Genomic DNA, 15,219 nt, shown 5'->3' on the forward strand with positions numbered 1-15,219 from the left:
ATTAGCACTGGTAAAAGGTGAGATACATATTCATACAGTTATTTACATAAATCCCATTCAGCTTTATGCACCCTAAGCTTTAATGCAAAATATCTACTACCACAGGTAATTTTAGCACAAGCAAAACAGCATGTAAGTGACATCTGACTTCCTAAAGATTGGATGTCTTTTAATAAATAGATTATTTGAAGAGGTAAAATTCTATGAGAAATTACGTTTTTGACATTGTCATTTTTATGAATACAGATTTAATTTAATATTCTGCGTTTTAACTTTGCCACTTATGTGCAAGCCAGTTTTGAGTTTCCAAGGAATTTCCTGGTGAAAATTTATCGTCTTACAATCCATTATCGTAGTAAACCTTACAAATTAGATCTTTTATTACAGTGCTAAAGTTGGCAGACCAGCTCTATTCTGCCTTGCAACTGAATTCAACTACATTTTCAAAAAGATAAGTACATATATGGTAATACATTTGTTTCCTTTGTGGAAACTAGTGTCTTTACAACCAAACGCTGAAAACGGTGATGTAGTTCTCCAATGAACCATACACAACTGGTTCTTTGCAAATTATATAAATTGTGCATGATGCCTAACTTATGATACAGTATAAGATAGTGTATTGATCTGTTAATATACTAAACTTTTCAATAAGAACTGTAGTATGAAGCAACTTCAAGATAGTGTACATGATAGACCACATAGTAAGTTTTATAAAAATAACTATATACTGGGAATGGATTTATGCAACATAACATTTTTATCAGTTCTAGTGACAAGAATATATTCAAAATCAGTTGCAATATGCATATTGATCGGCAGATTATTCAATCGGATTACGGAATGCTAACTATAAGAAAAATCATTAGGTCATTATATAGGTTTATGGAATTTAGGTATCATCTATTCCTTGTCGTGAAAGACATTTACTACTAAAAATATATACTGAAACCTACTATGTGCAGGTGCAGATTCTACTTAGCAATGCAGCTCTGTTTGTGTAAGTGATATTTTCCCTAGTAAACAGAGGAGCCGCAAGGTCATGAAGCAATGGCACATATCTCTCAAAAATTATGCTTTACTGTATAGACTCGCAATTTTCATATTTCCCTTAGCAGAATGCAGCAACATATTGTGACTTATAGCAGTCTCTATTTTTCACAATTTTCCAGTTAATGAAAGTGATGTTTAAATACTCTGAAGTTAGATTATTAACTTCTACAAAATAGAAACAGATGTGTGTCTTAGTATGCCATTAAATTTATGATTTACATAGTATTCTTGAATACAGCTGAGCAGAGGCCAATGATTCTAATTTGCTCTAGATTTACAATAACCTGATCTGGTTTTTGTAAGTACTGAAACACTTTAAACAAAATTAGAAAGCCATTGTGCTTTGTGTGATTAAAGATGCAATTCCCTTTGGGGTAATGACAAGAGTTAGAACATGTTTCTTTCTTTATGGATGTTTCTATTATAAACACGAGTACCATATATTATGTATTTTTGTTACTATTTCCTTGTTTTTAATTATAGAATAAACTGATAGAATTGTATTGGAGTTGCACTGAAACAATGCCAAAATCTAGCTAAAGAATGCATACAGAGGTTCATAAAAATCCTTAAAATTCTTCCAAGGGTCTTAAGGTCTTGTTAGAAAAATACAAGTTCCTTATAGTATGCAGAGACCAAAACATCTCTCTGATTTAAAACTACACAATTGAAAAATTTAATTAAAAAGCTAACACATTTCTCAGTTTACTAAACTATGTTGATGCACAAAATTTTACAGAACAAAGGTTCAGTGGATTCAGAACAATTTGCATCTGGAGATACAGATTTTCTGTATCTAATGGCAGAAATTACAACTAGAATTGAGTGTTATAGTTTAAAACATGATGTGTCTATGGTTAGATATCAACTTGTTTTGTTGCTTCATTAAATACTGATTTTTTTTAAAAAGAGGCAGAACGAGATTAGATATGTCAGATACAAGCAAGTGGCATGTGAGAGGGATATCTAGTAAATGAGTATTTAGGGCCTGATTCAAAGATTCTGAAAATTAGAAGTTAGGCCTATAAAGATGTATGGATTCAAGGTTAGCTAAAAATCAGGTATTTCCAAATTCTAATCTATTACTCTAGAAAGGATTTTTTTCTTGGCCAAAACATATATCATTTAGCATTGTAATTCACTTTTTACATGGAAAGGTGATGTAGCAATAAAGTGCAAGCATCTGTTTCATAGGGACTTTTTATAATAATTTTTAAGACTGCCTCAACTATTCTTTGTATGTTGCCCCAAAAATTCAAATAGATTTTTCTGAACCTAGAAGTACTCAATCAGACCTTTAGTTTCCATAGTACCCAGAATATAATATTATTTCATATATTGTGTTATTCATTTGCCATTTTACATAATGCATATATGCTCAATATTATATATTCATATTTAATCATACTACAATATATGTATTTATATTTATCTTTGCCTCTGATGAAATGTTTAATATTATTAATAATTTCATTTTAATTATATATAATTAACTATCATTAAAACAGGAGCATTACCTTTTAATAAAAATTTAATCATACATTTACTCAAGCACAGGATCAAAACGCTACACACGGATGAGATGTCTTAAAAGTGATTGAATGCATTTAATTTATTTGGTCACTCATTCTTCCAGTGCACTTAGAGGTTGCCATTTGTGCTTCACTCAAGAGACCTCCAAGGGTAAGCTCCCGCACTCCTACCACGTTCTTTGACTTAGGATTACAGCATTAGACAGTTGTATAGCCTGAGCCATGAGCACAGCCTGCGTGCTGCTCCAAATTCAGCTTTCAGCACACCCCCTGAGAGCGTATGGTCCGTTACAGGTACTTTTGCATTTGACCAGGAATTGGTGTAATGCAGCACAGGTAGAATTTTTGACCCGGGCAGACCGATGTGCACATATTTCCCTTTAAGAAAGGATGAGAATCACTATGGATTTTTTCTGGAGGATCTGACAATGGCAACTGGAATGAAAAAGTGGTAGGAGAAAAATCTTCCATCATACATTGAGGCCGAGGTGCATATAACTGGACTAGTTTTGTGGTTTCATCTGAACTTTCCGGGAAATGTTTCCATTAAACATATAATTACCCCTACAAGAAGCATTGGGTTGACAACAAGAGATTGGCAAACATAGTAACTAATTCAAGTTTAAGTTATGTCTAGGGACGAGCTAATATTAGAGACTTGTTTGTTTCCTTCTTGAAAAAAATAATATGGATATGGAATAAATTATTGGTAGGAATGAATGGCATCAGGATATCAGAATCTCATATTTACTTTTAATGTGTAATTTAACATAAGCTGAGGCCCCACTTCTGCAAATGCACAGGTTTAGGTGAGCAAACGTTTGCTGAACCAAAACCACGTCCCCAGTCCTAAAAATATTTATGCCTGTTAAATCTCATCAACAATATTAACTTAAAAATCACAGATATAGGGAAATGTGTCATCTTACATCTTATATTAAAATTGATAGTGAGTTTTGGAGAAGGAGTTTTTAATTGTTCTGGTAAATTCATGCTAATTAACTGAGTCTGAAAGTATGGAATTGTGTTTGCAGCAAGCTGTTGTTGAAGGAGCCGTGTGTGATTAACTTGGAGACTGGAGGTAAAAACTGCAGATGAGAATTCCATATGTCTGAGCACCTGAAAGAAAAGCTCACATTTTAATGACAGAGCATGGGATGGCCATTATAAGAATATATTGTATTGATAAGAAGGGAAAACACCTGGTTAACAAAGGTTTTGTAATGTTTTTTAATATAAGCTATTTTAAAGTCATATTAAGCTGTCGGAAGACTTTGGTTCATTATGAACACTCTTTCTTAAAGATGCTCGGTGAGTCTGGATGCACTTAGCATAATTTATTTTCCAATTGACTCTGAGTTGCTCAGACCTACTTCAATTGAAGTCAACGTTGTTTTTTTTTTTCCAAAGAGAATTAAATCAAGTTTAATTTTTCTTCAAAAAGAGACTTAGTTTGATTTCCTAATTGTCAATTTTCTTCAAACAATTACTGCATGATGACATTTTTTAATAAATGAAAAGCCAGTAAATTTTGTGAGTCCTTATATTAAAGCCCACTCCAAAAACATTTGTCTGGTGCAATTACTCAGCAACTCAGAATAAGTGGGAAGTTCAAAACTGTATTTATATTGGTTTTGAGCCTTCCTAATGTGATTTAAAATTACCTTATCCCAAAATACATTTAAATCTCAAAGGGGACGGTATTTTAAATGTTTCTGTGGCTGTGAGGCTTCATACATTAGAGAAATACTAACTAAAAATACAATGAACTCTTTTCTACACTTTTCTTTGTATTTGCTGGAGCTATTTCATATTAATATTGACATGGGTAAGACAATTCAACAAACTTCAGAGTGATAATGAGGCCATTTTGCAAAGGCTCTTTTGTTGAGCAATGAAGCTGTGGAAGGGCAGATATTGAATATTCAGCTCCTGCCATTCTGATCACTGTCTATTGCATAAGACTCAGAAAGTTTAAGTGTCTAAAATCTGTATACTCCCTGTTTTCAGAAAATACGAAAACAGAGGTTCTAGTAAAAATCTGTAGAACTTTCCATCTTCTGACAAGGCATTTTCTACTTATGCAGAACTGGTCTTTGTTGAAGAGCTGCTGTCTTCATTATTTAATTTCTTTGTGGAGCTTACAGTCAACATGATCCCGTTGAGTTCTTTATTTAATATGTTTCAGAGCACAGGACACCTGCCGACTTCTTTAATAACGAGTTGTCCTCAGTTGGCTTATATGTGAAAACTGTGCAGCAGAGGCAAGTAAAGAATAACCTTAGACATTAAAACTGATTCCATTAAAAAATAAAATAAAACTATGTCCAGGCTCCACACCCGAAGTCCCTAAAATAAATTTGCAAGGGCTTTTCACAGCATGGAATCTAGGCCGATTCTTTTTTTAATTGAATTCTGTTCTGTTTAAGTGCAGCTCAGTGGAATTCAATTTCCATGTAGGCTCCCAGGAAAGAAATACATGCTAAGTATTTTTATTGCTAATGTTTTGGATTTAGTTTCTTAAGTACAATTTAGATTTGACTGTGGACAGAGTTGCTAGTTTTTACCATAACACAGTGCTCTAAGCTTGTCATTGGAGAAGAGACTCTCTAAAAAAGGATTGGCTAAAGCAGAGAAATTTAACCATGAATAAATTCTGGGGCTTTGTATTGTATTGATAAGGCTCAAAGTCTACTTCTTTGTACAAACCCTATGAATTTGATAGAAAATCTCTGTATTCCCAATTCAACCTTTTTTTTTTTTCCTGCTTTAATATATTTTCCCTACTTTATTGGAAGCCTCTTTCCCACCTTGTTAGAAGAAGTATGAGGAAATATTCTTATAGATGATTCGGGGAAGCCCTACAGTCTCAGTCCTGCAGTCCATGAGTGAAGAAACTCTACTAAGATCAATGAGTCCTCCTTCTGCTCTGAGTGTATGGTAACTAAAACAGACAAACCAGACTTTTACCAATTAATTTATCTCAATTGTCTTTATTCTGCACTCCTTCACGTAATTTCTCCCATAATTCTTTCACTTCTGCTGAAACGCACTTTATTTTACTACAACCCACAAAACTCAGATGTTGAATGAAAAGTATGTAACAAATGGAAACTATACCAAGCTACTGTTAGCTCACACTCAGAGTGTTTCTCTTAGTCAACAGAATCATGAAGAAATGCTTTTTCCTTACAACTATAAAGAAAACTGTTGACTGATAAGGCAACATGTTAAAATAGATAACTTTTATTTTAGTTTTTCAATGTTAATCCTTGATTTCAGACAAAGAAATACTCTGAGCCAGAGGTTCAGCTTTGTTAATTATTTCATGTTGCAATCAATAAATTAAGCAGCGCTTATCCACGCTTGGCGCTATGTGGAGGATGTTCACCTGGTGAAGAAACACGTGTTCCCACCTCGGATTCTGTCACAAAATTTGGACCTAATCCAAAGTACACCCAAATCGGTACTAGAAAACAGACTGTGCACTGCTCATATTTAAATCTACTTCCCTTTCCTCTAAGAAGAAATGTCTCCATTTTCTATATTGTCTACTATATATAAGCTATAATATCATTATACCAGTCTCTCTATATTACATATTACATATTACATATTATTTTTGCCTATTTGTGTTATATTGTCAAAGAATCTTTAAGTGGTGGGTTAACAGAATTATTTTTTAAGTGTGTATTTTCTACAGATAAGCTTTTTAATACATGTGTAAGGTTTATTAATACTTCCGTTAAGTATGTCAGGAAATTAGGATATGGTAGAGATACATGTCTTTTTAAAATCTGCCTTGCATCATCTTGCACACACAACCTCTTTTCAAATTCTGCTTATGAATAATCATTGTATGTGTGTTTAAATAACATTTCAGTTTTCTGTAGACACAGTTCCTACTACATAACATATACCATTGTTAGTTTTGTAAATATGTTTTCGCTGGTACTTCCAAGAACTGAGACGAACCAACAGCTAATCTGCAGGATGGTAGCGACCAGGACAACCTGTGCATGACTATCAAAGGATTCAAATCAGGACTGATACCAGACAACACATAGTGCAAATGGCGAACCCAACCCAAAGAACTTCTGTAGCACTACCTCCTTTTGAAGTTGCACAAGGTTTACTTTTCAGTCTCGGTGTTGCTCAAATGTCATGGGAACGGGGCAGAGGAGTGGCTGAGGAACCAACCCCAAACCCAGCAGAAACCTCCCAAGCTGAAGCCCAGCAAACCACCACGGTTTCCGTGCGGGGTGCAGGAACGGGTCTGCGGGGCCATTGCACCCTGTATCTGCCTGCAACTGCAATCCATCAGAAAGATGCTGGATGGATTTAAGTCTGGGAAATAACAGAGGCAAAAATATCTGTGAACACAGACTGGCTAAGAATTTGGTTGGGACTCAGGTCTGGTTTCACACCAACTAGGAGCAGAAGTTGTGTAGGCAACGCGGAGCTGCCCAAGCTGCGGCAGGGCGCGCGCTTGGGCCTTTCCCTTCTCACCAGCTCCATCAGGGCGGCCTTCGGGAGGAGCACTGCGCTCTCCAAAGATTTATTGTTGTAGTTCATCTTCCTCTTATTTTATTGTAATTCTGTACTGTGCAGCTAAGCTGTTCACAAACAGATAAAATGATACGTATTTTTTCTCTTCAGCTCATGTCTCTTCTTCCTGTGCTCCATACAATTATTTTGTAGCACATGAGGAAAAATGTTTATGTTCTAATTCAGTCTAAATAAAATGTTAAAAGGTGACAATCTCTTTAAGCATTACTGATGATTACTTACAAAACTATATTTTAAAATTGTGAAAACAAATGCTTTGACCTTGTGAGCTATGGAAATATTTAAAAACAAATCTGCTATGCTTTTTTGGCTAATAGTCGTGATTTGCATAGTTGAACCTTGGATGCAGTCATAAATAGCTACAGAATCCAGCTTGGCATAATGCCCAGCAATGTTAGGGTGCCAGACAAAAAATCGGGTCAACCACTTACCAAGTAAGTCATTCTGTCTCAACAAGGTGATGTCTAACAAAGAAGCTACAAGGCTGAAGACAGATAACATATTCAGCTGCTGTTCAGAAAGACAAGAACTTTTCATTTATCCGGATAATCTACTACTTGTAATCAGTACACTGAGTGAACTCCCTCTTGTAAAAAAGAGAAAAGCCTATCAATTGTTTTTGCTAATTAAGATGAATATTATTCCTGTGAAATGAACCAAAAAGTTCTGTGTAACCAGAATCCCAAAAGAGATCTGTAATCTAAAAGAATAATTGCATAGAGTTTTAATTGAGAGGAAAGTGAGAACTATTTTTTGACTTCTACAGCTGTAAGCTGGGATGGTCTTCTACACATGTTGGTGGGTCTTTTATGTTTTCAGTTTATCTAACATGATTTTCCATATATTAAAAGTTGTGCAATTAAAAATTCTTGACAAAATGGTTCTATATTTAATGAAATGCTACCACTAAATGTTATATATTCAGGAATAATTTGAGGTAACAGATCATTTATTAACATATATAGAAAAAAGTCCATTTTTAGATTAAAATCTAGATGTTGTGACTGTTCATAGTAATGTGCATTTAATCTTTATTCATTAAGCACAGCTAGAGTTAGAAATGAGAAAGGAAGTGTATTTTCTTAAAGTGATATTAATGATATTCAACAATTTATTTTCTTCTGTGATATTTATCTTGGTTTTAGGATTTTAAAAAGCCTTGCAATGTTGCAAGGGAGTAATATGAGGAAGTTCGGTTTCCCATTCCTTAAACAAAAGACACCCAACTTGAAAATATATTTATATTTGAATTAATGTTTACATAAAGGAAATGCATAATCAGCAGAGTAACCCTGTATTCCCAAGCAAGTCAGGGAAAATTCATTGAGATGTATATGGTTACATATATCAAAAATAATTCTCCCCAAAATAACCTATTACTGTCTTTGTTGTAGTAACCGTTAAGGTCCAAGCCTTTGTCCTATCTTTTTCACTTGTAGTGTAAATCACATAGTTGGCCTCAAAATAAAAATAATTATAATTTCACTTAACATGCAAATGTAGAGCCATGAATTACCTCAAATCAGGATACTGGCTGAATACATTTGTTTTAATGAAAAATGAAATGTTGTGTCTCCCTTCTGCCCTTCCCCCAAGCCTTCTTCACAAGATCAGCCTGAGGCTGAAATGGTTTTAAGTAGGCTAAAGCTGCTGGTAAACACTTACCTTTGACAATATTATTGCCTAATGAACGCTGCAGAAAGGGTATATGCAGTGCAAATGGCTGTTTGTGGCTGCAACCTACATAGGATCCTTGTGCCAAGTGCCTACTGCTAATAGGCAAATATACACAAAAGAGACAGGGCCTTTGATGGTTTAATCCCAAACATACTTAACTGTCACATAGTTAATCTTTTTGATTAAAAATGACTCTTGAGTTCTTCTTGAACATTTTTATGTTTGTGGATGAAGGAGGTTAAATGTAGTTCTCATGCCTGTTGGGACTGTTCTTTTCTTTTTTCCCCTCCCCCTTGGTTCAACATGACTTTTCGCTCTCTTTAATCATAAATACACCCCTAAAGGATTTGCACCCCTGATATTTCTGAAATACCCACTGTTAGCAGGCAGGTAAAAATCCATTCCAGGCTTTGCCAAAGCAGACCTCATTGTTGTTATCAGAGGACTAGATCTACAGGTCAAACTCAAGTCTTTCAAAACACCTTCACCCTCAGGTTTTACTTTTCTAGAAAGAAGTTTCAAAGAACAACTAACCTTCCATGTTCATCAGAAACCAAGTCATCATTCTTAAAGCTCATAATAAAACTTGTGTTTTGCTATTGGTTTTCTTGAACCCTGGCAACTTTGATACTCTTTCTATCAAAGACAACAAGAAATCGGTCCCACATATTTTAAATCTATCACTGGTTTAAGCACTTATGCATTAAAGTTTGTGAAAAATCTTCTTTTTTAAAGGGTCTTGAGTTCCTTTTGGGACTAGATGGAAGATCTTTCAAGTAAAACACTAAGAAGCAGTCACATTTCAAGTCAGAATTTGTGCTCCGATGGGATATTTTTCGAGTAATATTTCTTTCCACTTTAACAGTAGTTTTACTTCATGATGGTTTTATGTTGATTTCAGACTACATTTTTATGTAGTGGGAAAGAATTTTTTTTGTAAAGTAAATGCCCAAGACCTGATGGAAAACATTACTCCTTAGCAACACACTCATAGGATTCAGTATAGTTTGCTCAGAAGTGTTATTTTAGGATGACCTTTACACATACAGTATGATGAGTTTTTCTTTTTATTTGATTGTAAAGATGTTATGATCAAGGGGCAAAATAAATATTGCCTTTTTCAGCCATAAAAAAAAAAGAATGACAAACGAAATCATCTTTTTCAAACAACCTGATAGCATGCAGAACTGATGCCTACGTTTGGAAACTACATATTTTTAAATTCGCAGATACAGCAAAGCCCTAGTGAAACATAAATAGAGATCAATTTTATACAATTCAAATAGTAATGCATTCTATAGAACTCACCCTTTCTCAGCCCAAAGAAAAGAAATATTTATGTCCTTCACTGATAAAACAATGTATTTATGTTTATGGGAATTTATACATTATAATAAATCATTAAGAAAAATAAAACATTGAGCATTCCGGGGTCAGCAGCATTTCTAACAAGGATGTTAAATTCTAACTTATTTTCTTTTGAATAATTAGCATAATGTTCTGCAAATCTTTTCTAGGTAGCTTACAGGATTTGAATATTCAAATATTTTCAGCTGTATAAGCCATATAATTATGAAATTGTACAGTACAGTTATTTCTCAAGCAATTTGGCAATCTTTTCTTATGAGAATTTACCTTATGTTCTTTGTTATCAGCAACAGAAATAGCTTTCTGCTTACCATTCTGGAAAAGATGGAATTCATCATGCTGCCATAAAGACCCTAGAAAGCAAAGAAAATGTTATTAGTTATTATACTCTTATCTGCAGGGAATCTAGCTGCCAAACAATGCATCAGCATCAAAACAAAAAATGAAAATATGTGTTCAAATCATAGATCAATAGTTTAATGCAGTTCTGAATATATATTACATATAGTTAGCAGGTACCTGATTAGAAAAAAGCACAGGCTATTGTGTGTATCTGTAGTTAGAACTGCATGCCAGCTGGAATGTATCTGCGTAGTGTTCATAAAATACAGACACAGGATCTTGGCATCCAGTTTGTTATTGTGCTTTTGACAATAAAACCCTGGGCTTGCTGACACTGCTACAGAGTGGGAGAAAACAGGGTAAAGCATGTGCATAAGGGGTTAAGTTGAGAAGAGGCAATTATCAATGAAATGTTAAAGACTTTCTTCTTAACTCGTTAAGAAATTTGTCTTATGATTTTTTAAAAAATATTTTCATGGTTATTAAAGTAATTCATCAAGCTTTGTATTTTGTTTTAGAAAAAAAGGATTGCTCGTGGATTGTAAGTTTGCGATGGTTTGACTGGGGTACTGAGAAAGTACTAAGTACACCACACACCTCATCAGCATGCTGTAACTGTGATCTGGAAATGAAAGAATGGATACTAGTTAACTCTCTTCCTTCTTTTCTATTATCCCTTTCAGTCTGTTTTATACCTGACATTGTAGCTATTCTGTTTTCTTTAGAAAGAAATGAATCACTGCTACCAGTTCCTTTAACTAAAGGCTGAACAGAGAGTGATCGCTTTCACTCAATATCTACACAGGCAGGATTTTAACTTTTCTATAACACCTTGTGCTATATGTCGCAATTGTGCAGTTAGAGAATAAAAAGTTTTTGGGACAATAGGCTAAATTCTGCCATCATTTCTCACACAGAATACAACTTTACTCCTGCTGAAGTGGCCAGGGTTAGGCACAGAATCCGCTTATCTGCCTCGTACATAGTTTTCAGAGGTAAAACAGTTTTATGCCAAGAAATAAAAAACACTTAAACCCCACTTGATATACTTAACTACCTTCATTCTTCGAGAAAACTAAATCCTAAAGTAAACATGCAAGGGAAAGAATTAAGGAATTAAATTAAAAATTATGTTTAGAAAATGTTACTATAACCAAGAGATACAGTCACAAACCACTCATAAATAAATGTTGATGTCTAGGTAGGCTTGTTACCTTTAAAGAGGAAAGCTAAGAATTAAAATAAATGATAGATTGATTCCAGGTTCTCACCATGACCACATATACGGCTGGATGCAATACAGCTATTACAGGTAAGGGAGTGTCCGCACAGAGAAGAGTTCCCTGGTATGGTACAGGAGTTATTTCCGTTCAAGGAGTTTACCTTGGGCAAAAAGGGAGTTTCCAGGGTGCTCAGTGCTGCAGAAATTCAGACTTAATCTAGGTTGCAGCACAGCACAAGATATAGGGAGCCTGGATAAAGCTAATGTAAATTAGAACAGTCCCTGAGGGCTGCTCTAATTTACGTGGAGATTCATTGGCCTGTATCCAGCCTTGAATCTGAGCATCTACAGAGATGGCTTAAAGCCACTTTTGCTCCATTCTTTGTGGGCTACGTCGTCTTCGTGTGAGAAGTAGCACAGAATCTCTCGTTTCATCTACAAAATGCAGGAAAATAGGGTCCCCCTCAGACGAAGAAACAGTATTTCACATAAGCTCAAAATTAACCCTTTGGAAATCCATCCCAGGTGAGCCAGGTTCCCACAATGTACTGAATCTCGTGTCCTTCCCAGAGATCTTTGCTCCTCAGTCCTCACAGTTTGCAAACCATGCGGTTTGGTTCAGGTAGTCATTAATCCACTGCCTGTTCAGGACTGTTACATTAAAAAACAACATTCATTTCAGCAAAGTAGTAGCTGCCTTTCCTCCACACAGTTTTTGAGTCCTGCCACAAAGCCATAATATGTTTTTCCAAAGCTATTTGTAAACCAATAAAATGTCACCATTTCATAAATGACCAGAAGTTCTCATTTACTTCAAAAGGAATTATGTTCACAAAAGGGTAGATTTTGCCTCTATCCCCCTGAAGTCTTTGCAGCAATGTTTGTTCTTTAAGTTAAGTGTATGTTTTAATGTTCTGCTAAATCATGGCTTAAATCCTTACATGGATTCAGATGAGAAGAGCAGCTGAAAGAAAAATAAGTTTAGTATGACAGCTAATGTATGAGTTATTTTTGGACAAAAACAATTTTGATAACAGGTTATTTGCTGGTATATAGAATACGGAATTATTACTTCAGAGGAAGTGAGTCAAGGCTTCTCCTAGCTTTTGCTTTCACTGACTGAAATAAATAATCTGCGTGGACATGAGTATGACCATCCAGTTCTCAAATTTAGTTTAAGAAATGCTAACGAGTTTTTTATTTCCTTTTTAAAAATCAGATTTGGTTATTAACATTGCAACTACTTTCAGTATATCTGGCATTGGTATTACAAATGTCAAACCCTCCCCCCCTTATTTGGCTCTGTAGTTCGTGATTGCTCACTACAGTTCCTGAATCAATAAACAAAATCACCTATTTTTAATCACTAGCTCCTGAAGAGGGCAGCACGTTCTAGATATTATTGAACTGTAAGCTTTGAGATGACAGCAACAAAGAAAAACTTTCTGGATATTTTGTGTAGACAGTTCCCGTGATACAATAAGTCAGCAAAAGTTCTAGGCTGTGACAGACCAAGGTCAAAACTGTATTTGATTATTTAAGAGAACATTCAAATTAGCTACCTGAAGCAATGCATTTAGAAAGAGAGCAACAAAATACCAGCAAGGAATACTTCCATGAGGAATATGTTTTATCTTTAACACTGTAGATAACTTTTCCTATTGGCAGTGCATTGACTATCAAAACTACTAAAGGGGTTAGATTTAATTATCTCACTTCTTTGCACATTTCATCTCAATTGCTATGGCAACATTCAGTTGCCTCAGCAGCAATGTACACTTTAATCAGATATTTCCTCACTCATTTCTCCGTGCACCGCAGCAATGTAGTCAAATTTACAGCCAAACCCTGATCCATCTGATAACACCTCTTAGGAATTAATGGCCAAGTTTCCCTTGCTCCTCACCCATAGCCACAAATATTTCTAGAGAGTTTTGTACCCTGATGACAAAAGCTTTAAGAGATGAAAAGTGTGTATGCTTTAAGACTTTCCTACTTCACTGATTTTACATTGTTTTCTGCCACCACTCCCTTTTTATATGGCTTCTACTTACTCAGGAACTTTTTCCATCAAGCTATGGGCAGGTCCTCTGGTCCCTGCAGGAACTGTCAAGGCTGAGAACAGGAAACACAATAATCGGGCAGACAATATGGTTCCTCCCATATTCCACCCTGCCCTGAAAAGCTTTTTGTTTGATTACTCAGCCATGATTAAATGCTTCGTCAGAGTACCTCATAGTTCTTTAAACTTCTTGGCCCAGAAATCAGGAACATAGGCTAAAATAAAAGTAATTAGGAGTGATGAGCAGATACTGGGGACTCCATATTGAAATGCAGACAGTAAGAAGAGTCAGGAAGCTAAAAGTACATTGGGGTTACTAAATTCAGATTATGGGAAGTCTTGATCTTTCGGACATAGAAAATGTCTGGTTTGAAAACATGTCACCACCACGGTAAAGTGGGAACAGAGATAAGTTCCTAATGGTGCCTAGCTTCTATGGTGAAAAACGCATTAGAAATGCATTAGGTAGACTGAATTAGATTGAATTACAGTCAGACATATAGGAAGGAATGATAGACATAAGGCATTAAAACATAATTCTGCATATTCTGAAGGTCGTCTTTAAATAGTCAATTAGTTGATTTTGCTTTTTTTCGCATTAAAGAAAATATTCTACACTGCTTTTTGCTTCTACATGCATTTTTCATAGCTGTTCATCTGCTCACATGTAATAAACTATCACAGCTCATTTTTCAAATAAGGTCTTGGGTTAGTGGTGTCTTAAAGATTTTTGGAAACCCTGGGTAAGTACAGAGTTGACTTGGGCCACGATTGTCCCAGAGAGGTATAATGGAGTCAGAGTCAGAGCCACTCTACATCTTGTCAATGATAACAGAGCCTGATCAGCCCTCCTGACCGTGCAACATAAACTCACCCTCCACAGTTTATCTCCGTGTGTGCCACAGCAGCTTTTCGAGAGACTTCATAACTCAAGATACTAAAAAGCTATAGAAGCAGTGACTTCTTTGGAAAATGCAGGAAAAAAATGTGCCCAGTATTCTTTTCATGCATGACAAAGGTATATATAACATAAAAGTCCATGTTACATGGGCTGTCTGTTGAGGATCTGGGGAGACTTTTCCAGCTGAGGTGCTCAAGCCTAACATCTGTGGGACCATGTCATATGACAGCACTCTTTCCTAAACCTTCAGTGAAATTGCTGTATTTTTAGGGTTCTGAAGGAGAAGCTACAAGTTACAGAGTCTACAGTGCTTTTTCACATCAGTACTTCTGAAGATGTACACACATACTGTTTGAAATCAATGGGTCTAGTCTTATAAATGAAAACTATTTATGTTTGCATGGCTGGTCCCAGTAATTTAAAATGGGTATTTCCCTGCAGCTTTGTATATATAATATAAGATTCAGATATTAATATGACTATACACTATAAG

General features: G+C 35.3%; 1 protein-coding gene across 1 annotated transcript in view; it reads right to left on the reverse strand.

Annotated features, from left to right (window-relative positions):
- The window catches only part of ADGRL2 (adhesion G protein-coupled receptor L2), a 390,203-nt gene that overhangs the window by 167,924 nt on the left and 207,060 nt on the right, over positions 1–15,219 (reverse strand). Inside the window, exon 3 of the mRNA XM_065657083.1 lies at positions 10,511–10,552. The gene's annotated coding sequence lies outside the window, so the exon portion shown is untranslated. The remainder of the gene's footprint in view (positions 1–10,510; positions 10,553–15,219) is intronic.

This window comes from Caloenas nicobarica, chromosome Z (genome assembly GCF_036013445.1).
Source record: "Caloenas nicobarica isolate bCalNic1 chromosome Z, bCalNic1.hap1, whole genome shotgun sequence".
Classification (NCBI taxonomy): domain Eukaryota; kingdom Metazoa; phylum Chordata; class Aves; order Columbiformes; family Columbidae; genus Caloenas; species Caloenas nicobarica.